The sequence below is a fragment of the Scyliorhinus canicula genome, chromosome 13 (genome assembly GCF_902713615.1).
Source record: "Scyliorhinus canicula chromosome 13, sScyCan1.1, whole genome shotgun sequence".
Classification (NCBI taxonomy): Eukaryota; Metazoa; Chordata; class Chondrichthyes; order Carcharhiniformes; family Scyliorhinidae; genus Scyliorhinus; species Scyliorhinus canicula.
This window is the reverse complement of record NC_052158.1, coordinates 54,385,568-54,402,198: the sequence shown is the minus strand read 5'-3', so window position 1 is coordinate 54,402,198 and position 16,631 is coordinate 54,385,568.

Sequence of the window (16,631 nt, the reverse complement as noted above, 5' to 3'; positions counted from 1 at the left end):
TTATGTTGCAGGAGACACATCTGAAAATGTCGGACCAGACCAGGCTAAGGAAGGGCTGGATTAGCCAGGTCTTCCACTCGGACTTGGACTCGAAGTTCACAGGGGTGGCAATCATGATCTACAAGCGCGTGCAATTTGAGGCAGAGGGCATATCCGCAGACAGGGGGGGCAGATACCTGATGGTACGGGGCAGACTGGAGGGGAGAAGAGTGGTGCTGATGAATATAAATGCCCCGAACTGGGATGACGTGGACTTCATTAAAAGAGTGCTGGGGAAGATCCCGGACCTGGATTCTCGCAGGCTAATAATGGGAGGGGACTTTAACATGGTCCTTGACCCGACTTTGGATCGGTCGTGTCCCAGAACGGGTAGACTCTCAACAATGGCAAGGGAGTGAAAGGGTTTATGGAGCAAATGGGGGCAGTGGACCCCTGGAGAGATAGACAGCCAACAGGAAGGGGCTACTCGTTTTACTCGCACGTCCATAAATTATATTCCAGGATAGATTTCTTTGTACTAAGCAGGGACTGTAGGGGGGAGGTAAAGAACACGGAATACTCAGCAATTACCATTTCAGACCATGCCCCGCATTGGGTGGACCTGCAGTTCGGGGGAGCGAGCTATCAACGCCCGCAATGGAGGCTAGATGTGGGACTGCTGTCGGAGGACGGGATCTGCGAGAGGCTTCGGAAATGTATAAAAAATTACCTGCAGGTGAATGACACGGGGGAGGTCTCAGCGGCGACCCTGTGGGAGGCGCTAAAGGCAGTAGTGCGAGGGGAGCTGATTTCAATTGGGGCCCACAGAGCCAAGGCAGACCGGGCAGAGATGGATAGATTGGTCAGGGAAATGGGTCGGATAGATGAAGAGCACGCGGAGTCCCCGGGGGAGGTTTTACTCAGGGAGAGGCAGAGACTACAGGTGGAACTGGGGGCTCTATCCACGAGCAGGGCTGTGGAACAGCTTAGGAAGGCGAGGGGAGTGGTGTACGAGCATGGGGAAAAGGCTAGCATACTGTTAGCGCAGCGACTCAGGAGGAGGGAGGCGGCCAGGGAAATAGGTAGAGTGAGGGACGAGGGACAAAGTGGAGGACCCGGCAGAATTGAATAGGGATTCCGGGACTTCTATCGTAAGCTGTATACTTCGGAGCCGCCGGAAGAACCGGAGGGGATGAAAAGGTTTCTGGACGGGTTAACATTCCCAACAGTTGGTGGGGGGCGAGTGGAAGAGCTGGGGGCCCCGATTAGAGTAGAGGAGGTATTGGGGGGCCTTAAGGCTATGCAGTCGTGGAAGTCCCCGGGGCCGGATGGATACCCAGTAGAGTTTTATAGGAAGTTCTCTGAGCTGGTGGGTCCGGTCTTGGCGAGGGTTTTCAATGAGGCAAGGGACAGAGTCCCTGCCGCCGACAATGTCACAAGCCACCATATCTCTGATATTGAAGCGGGGTAAAGATCTGGAGGCGTGCGGGTCCTACAGGCCAATCTCCCTGATTAATGTAGACGCCAAGCTCCTGGCAAAGGTACTGGTGGGTAGAATGGAGGACTGTGTACCGGAGGTGATTGGGGAGGATCAAACGGGGTTCGTGAAAGGTAGGCAGCTGGCGGCCAATCTGAGGAGATTACTCAATGTGATAATGATGCCCCCGGCGGGTAGGGAGGTAGAGGTAGTGGTGGCAATGGACGCCGAGAAGGCCTTTGACCGGGTTGAGTGGGACTATCTATGGGAGGTGCTCGGACGGTTTGGGTTCGGGGAGGGATTGGTGGATTGGATCAAATTATTATATCAGGCCCTGAGGGCCAGCGTCAGGACCAACAGAGAAGTGTCAGAGTACAGGTTGTACCGAGGGACCAGACAGGGATGCCCGCTCTCCCCGCTGCTGCTTGCGCTGGCCATAGAGCCGCTGGCGATTGTGCTGAGAGCCGCAGAGGGTTGGAAGGGGATAGTGAGGGGCGGGGTTGAACACAGGGTTTCTCTTTATGCAGACGACCTGCTCCTGTACTTGTCGGACCCAGTGGTCAGGATGGGAACTATACTGGGAATGCTGAGGAAATTCGGCCAGTTCTCAGGATACAAATTAAATACAGTCAAGAGTGAAATATTTGTGGTCCAGGCAAGGGGCCAGGAGAACAGATTGAGAGGGCTACCGTTTAGGCTGGTTGAGGAAAATTTCCGGTATTTGGGAATCCAGGTGGCATGAGACTGGGGCAGGCTGCATAAGTTAAATTTGGCCAGGGTGGTGGAGCAAACGAAGGGAGAGTTTCGGAGATGGGATGCACTCCCGCTGTCGCTGGCAGGGAGGGTGCAGACTGTAAAGATGACAATCCTCCCTCGATTTCTGTTTATTTTTCAGTGCCTCCCGATCTTTATCCCACAGTTCTTCTTCAAAAGAGGTAACGGGCTGATCATGAGCTTTGTCTGGGCGGGAAAATCCCCGCGGGTGAAGAAGGCAATGTTGGAGAGGAACCGCAGCGAGGGAGGGCTGGCTTTGCCGAGTCTGATCAATTATTACTGGGCGGCCAACATCACTATGATAAGGAAGTGGATGGTGGGTACGGGGTCTATTTGGGAGCGGGTGGAGGCGGCTTCGTGCAGGGGCTCCAGCTTGGAAGCCCTGGTCACGGCTCCTCTACCGCAGCCGCCGGCCAAGTACACCACCAGCCCGATAGTGGTGGCGACCCTGCGGATATGGGGCCAGTGGAGGAGGCATGTGGGGGAGATGGGGGCGTCTGTCTGGGCGCCAATCTGCGACAACCATCGGTTTGCCCCCGGGAGTATGGATGGGGGGTTCCGAGTATGGCGGCGAGCAGGGGCGGGAAGGGTGGGTGATATGTTCCTGGAAGGGAGCTTCGCGAGTTTGAGGAGCTTGGAGGAGAAATTTGGGTTGGTAAGGGGAAATGATTTTAGATACCTACAGTTGCGGGACTTTGTTCGTAGACAGGTCCCATCTTTCCCATGCCTACCGCCAATGGTGATCCTCGACAGAATAGTCTCTAGGAGGGAAAAAGGGGAGGGCAGAGTCTCGGGTATATATAAGGTGCTCATGAGGGAGGAAGGGTCCCAGACAGAGGAACTGAAACTTAAATGGGAGGAGGAGCTAGGCGGGGAAATGGAGGATGGGCTGTGGGCAGAGGCCCTGAGTAGGGTAAATTCGACCGCGACATGTGCTAGGCTCGGGCGGATCCAATTTAAGGTCGTTCACCGGGCCCATATGACGGTTGCTCGGATGAGCAAATTTTTCGGGATAGAGGACAAATGCGCTAGGTGCGCGGGAGGACCAGCGAACCATGTTCACATGTTTTGGGCATGCCCTAAGCTGAGGGGGTACTGGAAGGGATTTGCGGGGGTCATGTCCCAGGTGCTAAAAACAAGGGTGGTGATGAGTCCAAGGGTGGCAATTTTTGGGGTTTCGGAAGACCCGGGAGTCCAGGGGGAGAAAGAGGCCGATGTTTTGGCCTTTGCTTCCCTGATAGCCCGGCGACCAATATTATTGGCGTGGAGGGACTCAAAGCCCCCGAAGTCTGAGTGGTGGCTTGCGGACATGTCGAGTTTCCTGGGGATGGAAAAAATTAAGTTTGCCTTGAGGGGATCTGTGCAGGGGTTCGCCCGGAAGTGGCAACCATTTATTGACTTCTTTGCGGGAGAGTGAGCGTCAGCAGGGGGGTGGGGGGGGGGGGGGGGGGGGGGGGGGGGGGTAGATTAGAGTAGCAGGGAAAATATGGCGGGTAGTACCGGTGGGAGGGGAGCGGGCTTGTGCAATATGTTACGATGGAAATATTGAAAGTACGTGGATGTTTGCACATTTTTGCCTTTTTGCTTTCTTTCTGATGATGTCTGTATCTGTTTATAAAGCCAAAAACTACCTCAATAAAATTGTTTATTAAAAAAAAAGAAATGTTGCCTGAAGTTATAACACCCTATGAGGCAGACCCAGGAGGAGAGGAGGGGGACTTGGGGAGATTTCTGGACGAGCTGGAATTTCCCCAGGTGGAGGAAGCAGAGGCAGACGTTGGAAGAGCCCCTGGGGCAGAGGGAGGTGCTGGATAGTATCAGGGGTATGAAGTCGGGGGAAGGCTCCTGGGCCGAATGTGTACCCGACAGAATGTTCTGAGGAATTTGCGGCGGACCTGGCACCACATCTGTTGGGGACGTTAATGAAGCACTGGAGAAGGGGGAGTTGCCGGAGACGATGAAGCAGGCAGTAATCACGCTAATCCCAAAAAAAGGAAGGATCCGGTGGAATGTGGGACCTATATCACTATTGAACATGGATATGAAAGTATTTGCTAAGTTGTTGGCGGGGAGGGTGTAGAATTGTGTCCCGGGGGTGGATTCAGGAGATCAAACAGGCTTTGTGAAGGGCAGCCAGCTCACAAGTAATATAAGACCCCTATTGAATGTGGTGATGAATCCGTCGAGAGCTCTGGTACCGGAGGTGGTGGTGTCCATGGACACGGAGAAATCATTTGATCGGGTGGAGTGGCCAAGAGCGAGGGTGAGGACAAATAATATGAGCTCACGAAGCTTTGACTTACACAGGGGTACGAGGCAGGGGTGCCCGTTGTCATCGCTGCTGTTTGCGCTGGCCATAGAGCCATTGGCAACAGCTCTCAGGGGGTCGACAAAGTAGCAGGGGATAATGAGGGAACAGAGGGAGCATCGGGTGTCATTCTATGCCGATGACCTCTTGCTGTATGTTTCGTATCCTTTGAAGAGTATGGGAAGGATTATGGGCCTGTTGGGGAGGTTTGGAGGGTTCTCGGGATACAAGCTGAATGTAGGGATAAGTCGGTATTCCCAGTGAATGAGCTGGCACAGCGGGCTAATTTAGGGGGGATGCCATTTATGGTAGCAGGGGATAGGTTTAGGTACTTGAGGATTCAGGTAGCGAGGGAATGGACGGGGCTCCCTAAGTGGAACTTAACGAAGCTGGTGGAGGAGACCAGGGAGGATCTTAAGAGGTGGGATACACTGCACTTAACTTTGGTGGGGAGGATCCAAGTGGTGAAAATGAATATCCTGCCGAGGTTCTTGTTTATCTTTCAGGCTCTCCCGATCTTTAAACCAAAGGCTTTTTTTGCAAAGTGGACACAATCATCTCTGACTTTGTATGGGCGGGGAAGGTGCCGAGGGTGGGGAGGACCCTGCTACAAAGCCAGAGGCAGCAGGGGGGGTTGGCGTTGCCAAACTTGCTATATTATTATTGGGCGGCGAATGTGGACAAGGTGTGGCGGTGGTGGGAAGGAGAAGGGGCACAGTGGGTTAGGATGGAGGAGGAATCTTGTAAGGGGTCTAGTTTGAGGGCTATGGTGACGGCAGCATTGCCAATGGCTCCGAGTAGGTATTCAGGGAGGCCAGTGGTGCAGTCCACGGTGAAGATATGGAATCAGCTGAGGAGGCATTTTAGGGTGGAAGGGATGTTGGTGCCAACGCCGCTGTGGAAGGGGAGGGAAGAATTGGGGATACATATAAGTGGCTGGGGGAGCAGGGAGGCGAGTGAGTGATGAAGATCAAGGAGAAATGGGAAGCGGAGTTGGGAATGGAGATCAATTGGGGAGTATGGAGTGAGGCACTGCAAAGGGTAAACAGGACCTCCTCTTGTTTAAGAATGAGCCTGATACAGTTTAAGGTGGTGCACAGGGTGCATATGACTCAGATGAGAATGAGTGGGTTCTTTCAGGAGGTAGCACTTGAGTGTGAGAGGTGTGGGCGGGGGCCAGCGAATCATGCGCACATGTTTTGGGGTTGTGAAAAATTGGGAAGCTTCTGGGCGGGAGTGTTCATGGCCTTAGCCAGGGTAGTGGAGGAGGGAGTGGACCTTTGGTGCCGATATTTGGGGTTTCAGAGAAGCCGGAGCTAATGGAGAGGAGGAGGGCCGATGTCATAGCCTTTGCCTCTCTGATTGCACGGCGATGAATTTTGCTGGAGTAGCGGTCGACATCGCCAACGGGGGTAGCAGCTTGGTTGGGTAACCTGTATGACTTCCTGCGGTTAGAGAAGATAAAGTATGAGTTAAGGGGCTCAGCAGGGGAGTTTTAGTAAAGATGGAGGATGTTTGTGACCGTGTTTGAGGAGCTGTTCATCGCAGGAGGGTGGGGGGTTGGATGATGAGGTGGGGAGGGGGTGAAAAAGGAGAAATATCTGTACAAACTGTATAGTTGATTGTTGGGAAGAATGTTTCCCGGGGTGTTTATTTGTTGTAACCTACTTTGACACAAGTTTGAATAAAAAGCGTTAAAAATAAAATGAAGTTATCATACCCACATTATCCTCGGCAAAGTGGCAAATGCTCTCGATCTGGGAATGTTTTTTTCAGACCCAGGAGCTGCACCCATCCTCTTCCAAAGATGGTCCTTGAGAGCTGCCCTGTGGAACAATGCCCAGCTAAGCTACTAATGCCTATAGCACTACACCTCCCACCCTAGAGTCATCTAACTGCCCTGATGTTCATTATTTACATTACAACGATATTCTTCAGGTTGGCATTGCGTTAAGAAGGTTTAAGAAGAGCAAGCTGTCTGTAACACATGGCTTGTGAACAATGTTAAGTGAGTCTCCCTGCTGAACACAGAGAGGCAGTGGCAGTGTTGGGGCTAGTCAGATGATACAAACATTCAATTGAGGTGAGTGGGTGAGCCAAATGTCCCACCTCGCTCTGAAGGGACACAGACAAATTACAATCACGCTACACAAGTGCCAGGCAATGACCATCTTCAACAGGAGAGAATCTAACAATCTCACCTTGACATTTAATGACATTGCCATCATTAAAACCCCCACTATCAATACCCTGGGGTTGCCATTGGGCAGAAGCTGAACTGGGCTAACCATATATATAGTGGTTACAAGAACAGGTCAAAGGCTAGGAATCATGCAGTTAGTAATTCACCTCCTGACGACCAACAAGTCAGGAGTACGATGGAATACTCCCCACTTGCCTGGATAAGTGCAGCTCCAACAACACTCAAGGTGCTCAATGCAACTTAGAACAAAGCAACCCCTGGATTGTCACCCCACCTTAAACATTCAGTCCCTCCACCAGCATTGAACAGTGTCAGCCATGTGTACCACCTACAAGATGCACTGCAGTAACTTACCAAGGTTCCTTAGACAGCACCTTCCAAACCCATGACCACTGACATATAGAAGGACAAGAGCAGCAGATATCTGGGAAACCCAACCACCTGGAGATTCCCTTCCAAGTCACTCACCACCCCAACTTGGAAATATATCACCATTCCTCCAAAATCCTGGAACTCCCTCCCTAACTGCAGTGTGGGTGTTTCAAGAAGGCAAATCCCCACCACCTTCTCAAGGGCATTAAGGATGGGCAATAAATTCTGGCCTGAAAGAATAATTTTAAAATAAATCACACTCACCGCGCCTGCATCTGAAACTTGGAGCAACTCAATTTCTCGCCCAGTCTGTTAACATCTATTGCATTGTGGAGGAGAGCCACAGTTAATGTAGTTACTGCACCGTTTTAACTTGATTTACAAACAGTATCAACGTAACCAGGACCACTTTGAGATGCACTAACTGGGGTCCATCTTAACAGCCAACAGCCTGGAAAGAAGGTGAGGGCAAAGGCGAAACTCACTATCATGTGAACGGTGAAGGTGAATGGCTTCATTAACGGGAAGGCAGATAAGTGCATGTCACTGGGTCAACATCGTGGATCTCCCTCCTGAACAGCATTGCATCATATCAAGTGCAGTCAGTCAAAAGGCAAGATCACCTTCAACTTCTCAAAGGCAATTAGAGATGGGCAATAACACCCACATCATGCAAAAGAATTTAAAAATGTGTTGGTGAGGTCATGTTGGACGTCATCAGTGGATATATAAAAACTAACACTGTGCTTTTGGATGACATTGATGAAAATAAGAGAGGGAATGATCCTTGCACCGGAGCTAACAGAACGAGAGCTCATTGCAAATGATTCTCTGTCTGCAATTATATCAGAATAAAACTGGGTGAAAACCTGTTGGAGGAGGACGGCGCGTTCAACCATGCCAAAGGCTGCAGACAGGTTGAGAGGGATGAGGATGGAAAGATTACCTTTGCCAGTCACAGATTGTCATTTGCGACTTTGGTAAGAGCTGTTTTGGTAATGTGAAACAGGCAGAAAACTGATTGGAGGGATTCAACTTTCTCAGAAATATGGCAACAGATTTGGGGGAGATTGCAGATGTGATGCTAGTTTGCAAGGACAACAGGGTCAAGGATTGAGGAGAGATATATTGGAGGAAGATTTGGTGTGGAGGGTGCCAGTACCTGAAGAGAGAAAACTATTAACACTATCAAGTAACAATTCACAGCACCAGGGTCCCGGGTTCGATTCCCGGCTTGAGTCTTGTCTGTGTGGAGTCTGCATGTTCTCCCCGTGTTTGCGTGGGTTTCCTCCGGGTGCTCCGGTTTCCTCCCACAAGCCCCGAAAGACGTGATGTTAGAATTAGACATTCTGAATTCTCTCTCCGTGTACTCGAACAGGCGCCGGAATGTAGCGGCTCATGGATTTTTACAGTAACTACATTGCAGTGTTAATAATAAAAATTATTAACTATTATTATTATATCAGCTAACAAAGGCACTCATAAAACTGTTGCCTCACAGCACCAGGGTCCTGGGTTCAATTCCAGTCTTGGGTCACTGTGTGATGTTTGCACTTTCTCCCTGTGTCTGTGTGGGTTTCCCCCGGGTACTCCGGTTTCCTCCTACTGTCCAAGATGTGCAGGTTACATGGCTTGACCATGATAACTTACCCCTTAGTGTCCAAAGATATGTAGGTTAGGTGGGGTTACAATGATAGGGCAGAGGGGTGGGCGCACATAGGGAGGGTGCTCTTTTGGATGGTCGGTGCAGACCCAATGGGCTGAATGGCCTCCTTCTGCAATGTAGGGTTTTTATGCAATCTATGGACGCTCATGTGCACGCGTAGCCATGCAACCAACCAGCAGGTTCCACGGAGGTCACTTCCCTTTAAGATACCAGTCATGTGTGACTGTGTAACCACATTTAAAAAGCATGGTGAATTCAAATGAATAGTTCACTAACAGTGGCACATTTATGAGGGGCTTTGATGGTCAGAGTGCAGTGGAAATAGGGCAGAGAAAACAATGGGTCTCATGGACACGATGAGCTCAGAAAAATCATGAGGAGAGAAGCTGGAGAAAGAGTTAGTGTCATGAGTTCCTTCGAGGGCTAGGGGAAGGGAGGGAGGTTGCAAAGACAGCTGCATCTTAGTGACAAATAAGTCAAGAAGATAATGTTCCAATACTCAAAGAGCAGGCCGGGCAGAACAAAGTTTCTAGAGCTAACTTTGAAGGGGTGGAGATGAGATTTTCAGACTGGTTTTCTGAATTGGCTACCAATTGGTTTCCTTGCCCTGAATTATACAGCCGAACATAAACTTATAGCCAATTCCACATCAGTACAGCCTCAAACGGAACCTTGGATTAATGTCGCATTACATTCACCCCCACCACCCCCCCACCATCTGTCCAGGCTTGAGACAATTCACACCTCTTTAACCTGGGATTACCCTCTTTCTGGATCTGTAAAGACTTAATTACTTGCAAATGCTCAATTCAAAGTATTGTAATGCATCTTTTACTCTGTTTATATATAAGTTTCTGGAACCTACCTCTTCATTCACCTGAGGAAGGAGCAGTGCTCCGAAAGTTAGTGATTTGAAACAAACCTGTTGTACTTTAACCTGGTGTTGTAAGACTTCTTACTGAATTATACAGGGCACTGGTATTCCGCCATGCTCCCTCCCCTAGCTAAAATGTCAGCGGGGAGCCCATGAAGGGAAACACGGGCTAGCCAAAAGCCAAATAGTGATAGGCTTGAGGTGGGGTTTCTACACTTCTAGACCAGGAATTTCCCACCTCAGAGAGCTACTGGCAATCAGAGACTACCGTTTCTGCAGGCCTGACAATGATATCAGGATCAGTAGCGACTGCTGGTACTGCACTCAGGGCTTGAGGAGTTGATTTACAGTGGGACCAAGCTAGTGAGTCAGGGGTCTCCCAGGTGCCAAACTGGCAAGTCCTGACAAGAGGGGGGTGGGTGGTTGAAGTTTGGGAGACCCTGGGGAGGGAAGTCTGGATGGGGTAACACCTTGGAGTGACACTCTAAGACCTGGAGTGACACTCTAAGATGCCCAAGACCAATTAAGGAAGTATCCCATCACCCACCACCAACCCACACAGGGAACTCTGCCAGGCTGGGAGCTTTACATAGGCATCTTCTGTCACCAGTTAAATCCTGACCCCAGTGGAATGAGACCCTCACGTAGCATTCATTGCGAACTTATGGCCTCAATCAGCAAATGGTGGGTGAGATGCTCGTGCCACTCCTGCCACTGGTAAAATTGGAGAGAGGCAGGTTCAGGTGGGTTGGTGGCAGGTAGTGGAGCCACTGGATTTTATGTGTCTGTACATGCCACACCTTCAAACTCCCAGCAGATAATCAAATGCCGGGTGTGTGGTGATCACAAGTTAACCAGATGCAACACAACTGAGCGACCACTAGAGGGAGCACGGGAGAGCCATATAAATACATCAGGACAGGAAGTGGGGAGACACTCTTCACAGCAGGCGGGCTGATAAGCAGGACACAGCAGGCAAAGCTGGTAGTTAGCACTGGAAGGTAGTTCTAGGTCGAGCTCTGGAAACTGAACAAACCCACAATAAAGCATCTTCTCCACACTTGAGACTGCGAGCTTTATTAAGACACGAGGAACAACACATGGTACCTAGGAGTGATTTCAGACGCTTACGACAGGACAACTCAGCTGCAGATACAGAAAGCACAAAATGGCATGGAAATCTCCTACTGGACATTTGACTGGGGAAGACATCGCTAATTCGAGGATGTGGCATGGATACCCACCTCAGCTGGACACGACTGGTAATGTAATAAATGTCTGGAAAAGGTTCAAACAAATGTTCGATTTTTATCTCATAGCTAATGATGTAGCAGACGCCTCAGACAAAATTAAAATAGCAATTCTCATCGAAGGGCCTGTCAATAAGAAAGTGTATAATGGATTTAAACACTCAAAAGGTGAAGACAGGAACAGCTTACAAACGTTACTAAACAAATTTGAAGAGTACTGTGAGAAATTTGAACAGCAAGGCATGCTCACAGTCCAACCTGCACAGAGACTGAGTGATGCAAGACTTAAAAAATCACAAAAAGATCAGGAAATCGCGAATGCACAGTACAGATCAAAAAGAAGAAATAACATGAATTTTTCACAAAGCCAAAACGCTGAAATCCAGTCCAGATCGGAAAGAAAAGGTAACTTACAACTTTTAGAAAGAAAAAACGCTGAAATCCGCGATAAAATGGCGTCGGAGCACATTTTGCAGTCTCTGGTAAGCAAAGAACTACAAATCGCGTCTGCGCCGGAACCGGAAGTTGCGCATGCGCCGGAACCGGAAGTCGCGCATGCGCCGGAACCGGAAGTCGCGCATGCGCCGGAACCGGAAGTCGCGCATGCGCAGTTTACAAAAGATCGCGGCGCCGATCGTTATGCGCATGCGCAATCCGCGCATGCGCAGTCAAAAAAAGTCTTCGTCGCGGACCGTCATGCGCATGCGCAAGCCGCGCATGCGCAATGGACACCGAACCGCACAAGGAAAGAAAGCCGATTTGCGCATGTGCAAGTCGTTCCAACGCGTGACGTCATGACGTCTGAGAATCCTGACCACGCCCCCTTAAAAGGGAAATGCCCGAAAATTGAAAACAAGACACTTAAAGTGGTAAAACCAAATTTTCTTGCCTCAGAACACAGAAAAACGCCTGAACTTAAACCAACAGTGAAAAACAACTTGCACAAAACCTTGGAAAAAGCTGCCTTCACCACACACAGTGAAGCGAACAAAAAGAATTCCGAAACAACAAAAGATGATTTGTTTTTCGACGATTACCTCTCAGACCTGACTGGGTCAGTCGGATATGCTTATCACAGCATCAGCGACACGGTCGCAAAGCACAACACGAACCAACTCGTGGTAGATGAATCCAACCAAGATGATTTGGTTTTCAAAGAATACTACTCAGACATGGCTGAGTCAGTCGGATATGCTTATCACAGCATCAGCGACACGGTCGCAAAGTTCAACACGAATCAACTCGTGGTAGAAGAATCCAACCAGGATGATTTGGTTTTCGGAGAATACTACTCAGACACAGCTGAGTCAGTCGGATATGCTTATCACAGCATCAGCGACACGGTCGCAAAGTTCAACACGAATCAACTCGTGGTAGAAGAAGCCAACGAAGATGAAATGGGTTTCAAAGAATACTACTCAGACATGGAGGAGTTATTTGGACATGCTGATCACAGCATCAGCGACACCGTTGCAAAGCTCAACACGACTCTACTCATGGTGGATGAATCCAACACCATGATGCCATGGCAGCTCGTCGATACATTGGATGACAGCAATACCCAAGACGAAGACGACGCCACACAGAGAGCACAGGAAGACTCCACGGAGCAAGCGATGACAGGCTCCACAGTGCGAGTGATGAAAGACGCCAACAGGGATGCAAGCAAACACTCCCGGGCGGACACCAAGCATGAACAAGACCATGAAGGTAAACCCGCTGTACCTGAGCAACCGCAAGCAGACTATGAAAGTCTACCAAGCTCACAGGAACAAGAAGAAAGAGCGGACTATGAAAGTCCAACACGCTCACAGGAACAAGAAGAAAGAGCAGACTATGAAAGTCCAACACGCTCACAGGAACAAGAAGAAAGAGCGGACTATGAAAGTCCAACACGCTCACAGGAACAAGAAGAAGACAATGCACCTCTGCCCACTGCATGCAAAGACAGTGACAAGGTGATCACACTCAACGTACAGGATCACAGTGAGACTGACAGTTCTCAGCTTGTCTGTACCGAAGCACAGAGCGAAAACAGTGACAAGGTGCTCGCACTCGACGTACAGGATCACAGTGAGACTGACAGTTCTCAGCTTGTCTGTACCGAAGCACAGAGCGAAAACAGTGACAAGGTGCTCGCACTCGACGTACGGGATCACAGTGAGACTGACAGTTCTCAGCTTGTCTGTACAGAAGCACAGAGTCGGGCCACCCAACAGTCCAGAGAGACGATGCCGAAAGAAAACATGCAGATTTTGACTCCAGAAGAGGAGCACCTGGAGCCCAGAGAGACAACGCCAAAAGAAAACATGCAGATTTTGACTCCAGAAGAGGAGCACCTGGAGTCCACAGAGACAATGCCGAAAGAAACCATGCAGATTCTGACTCCAGAAGAGGAGCACCTGGAGTCCAGAGACATCAAACAAAAAGAAACCATGCAAATTTTGACTCCAGAAGAGGAGCACCTGGAGTCCAGTAAGACAACATCAACAGAAATCATGAAGATTTTAACTCCAGAAGCGGAGCACCAAGAGTCTAGAGAAACCACCTCAACTGAAATCATGCAGATTTGGACTCCAGAAGAGGAGCGCCGAGAGTCCACAGACACCGCGTCAAATGTAATCAAGAAGACTTTGACTCCGGAAGACGAGCACCAAGAAAGCAAAGATACGGAATCCAATTCTCCACAACTGATTGATGTCACCTGCACCGATGCAACATCAGATCATTCGCACCACTCGCAAGACGGAATGCTCAATGACTCAAATTATCCACTCGGGACACTCACAGAGTATAACAAGAAAAACGAAAGTCAAAAGAAACACAGCAAGAACAAAAACAACATGAAGCGCGACAAGACCAACAACAATAGCAAGAAGCACAGCAGAAACGAGAACGACAACAGCAAGGAGAAAAGCAACATGAAGCGCGACAAGACAAACAACGATAGCAAGAAGCACAGCAGAAACGAGAACGACAACAGCAAGAATAAAAGCAACATGAAGCGCAACAAGACAAACAACAACGTCAGGCACAAAGATAGCGACAACGACAGGGACAGAAACAACAAGAATGGCAACAAACACAACAAAGTCAGGAACAAAGATAGCGACAACACCAAAGACAGAAACGACAAGAACAGCACCAAGACCGGCAACGAGAACAACAAAGTCAGGAACAACGACAGTGCCAACACCAAAGACGGAAACGACAAAAACAGCGACAAGTACGGCAACGAAAACAACAAAAACAAGAACGACAGAAACAACAACAATGAAACAACGACTTGTACACAATGGAACTACTTGGCACATGACGGACAATGCCACAGCGCATGGCAAAACGATGACAAGACTACAAACATGTCATGGGATGACGACGAATCGCATAAACACACGTCTGCTCCAGAACGAGCAAGCACACCAGCATCCAAGGCGGATGAGACAATAAATCAACACCACAAGCACAAAAAAAAAAAAAAAAAAAGTCCATGCCAGTCAACATCAGTGATGTGACCATGCAAACACCTCGGGATGACGCATTGGGTACTTAAGATAACAAGGAACACCAACAACATTCACAGCGGACTTGCAATATCAATATCACCACGTCATCAACAACAAAAAGAAAAAAAAAAGCTCTGAACAAATTCATCAAGTTTGGACTCATAAATGTGTTTATTAAGTTTGGACATATAAATACATTGGCTTTGTTAACTAAGGCAATAGCATCATCACTTGTATAGATACGCATATCATAAGTTACTGTTTTGTATAATTTTCCTTAATGCTGTACAGAAACTATGTAATGAGAGAGAGGGGGATGTGGTGATCGTAGATTGACCAGATACAAAAACAACAGAGCAAACACGAGCGGGAGAGCTATAAATACACTGGGACAGGATATACAATTTTCTTTAACGATGTTCAGAAAATATGTTAAGAGAAAAAGGGGGATGTGGTGATCACAAGTTAACCAGATGCAACACAACTGAGCGACCACTAGAGGGAGCACGGGAGAGCCATATAAATACATCAGGACAGGAAGTGGGGAGACACTCTTCACAGCAGGCGGGCTGATAAGCAGGACACAGCAGGCAAAGCTGGTAGTTAGCACTGGAAGGTAGTTCTAGGTCGAGCTCTGGAAACTGAACAAACCCACAATAAAGCATCTTCTCCACACTTGAGACTGCGAGCTTTATTAAGACACGAGGAACAACACAGGGTGTGTGGGGAGGAAACATTAGCCCATGGGCCCAGTAAGAAATTAAGTATGATTGTATCAACTTCATCGATTTTGAGACATTGGCAGTCTCAAGGAGGGTACATTTTGCTGGAGGGGTTTGCAAGAGCTTCATGTGCTGCTCAACCACTCAGAAACTATCTGGTAGTGGCACCAGGTCACTAACAGCATCAACAATTGCAGCACAGAAACTCGAAGGAATGAAATAATCTGAGTTAGCTACATGAAGTGGATGAGAGGCTTTAACTAATTTGCTTAGAATAAAAACAGCTTGTTCAAAGTTTGGCCAAAGGAGCTCAGCAATTTCCTGTCCTGTGTAGTATTTCCTCAAACACCCCCAAATGTGGAAGACAGAAATCTGTTTGCCTCAACAAAACACATCTTGTGGTCAGCTGACAAAGTAGTGCTGAGTGCCTTTGGGGCCAATCAACTGGGATGATGTATTGAAGTAGCATATCCCAGAGGCCCAACCCCCATCAACACAGGGGGTAAAAAGACCTCCATTCTAAGAAAAACCTTGTGCAGGACATCTTTGAAACAATATTGTTATCTGGTAGTTTCAAATATCAGAGCAACTGCCTAAATGGCTGAAGATAGATTTAAACCGAATTCCACTGGCATTTTGGAGAATATGCACACACATTTTTCAGAAAACAAAAATAAGTGTATATTTTAAACTAATCATTTTTGCAATATCTACAGAACTGGGACAGACCATCTGTTGAACCATTATTAAATTACCCAAGAGGGTTACCTAACGAAAAATAATTCCTGTACATTACTCTCTCTGCTCACTTTCTGCAGCATTCCAATCCCACACAACACAATAACCTAATCCTTGCCAAAAAATAAGACAAAGTATTGGATCAATGTTTCAGAAGATAATTGTAGCAATATGGTATTGTCAGGACTTCATCTCTTGAGGAAAGTAAGACGTGGATGTGGGATACAAATATGAGAGGATTTCTGAAATATCTTTCCCCTAGCTTTAGTTAGTGGTGTTCATAATCTACATACTTTCCCCCAACTCACTTTGAAGATGTGTTAAATACTTATTTTCTCCAATATGGAATTGTTTTGAATGTTGTCAGATTTCCTCTTGGGAATTGTAATTAATCAAAAAACAACAAGAAACACTCTGCACATATTTTGGTACTTTGGGGGTGGAAAGGAAGAAGTCAGAAACTCACTTGGCAGCTCAGGGCTTCCCATCCTGGAATGCTGTGAGTTTAATTCTGGTCAGTGCATATCTGGGCTTAGGGCTTTTACATGATTTCATCTCAAAGTTTCATTGCAAAGATACCTGGGAAGCTGCCAACAAATGGATAAATCATGGCCAGTGTGAACGACTGAGAGAGAGAGAGAAACAGCATTAATATCACTCCTTTCACAATGCCAGACAATGTGTGGTCACAGCCAATTAATTACTTTTGAACACGAGGAACATATTTATAAAGTATACTTAATAGAATAAAACATCCAATGG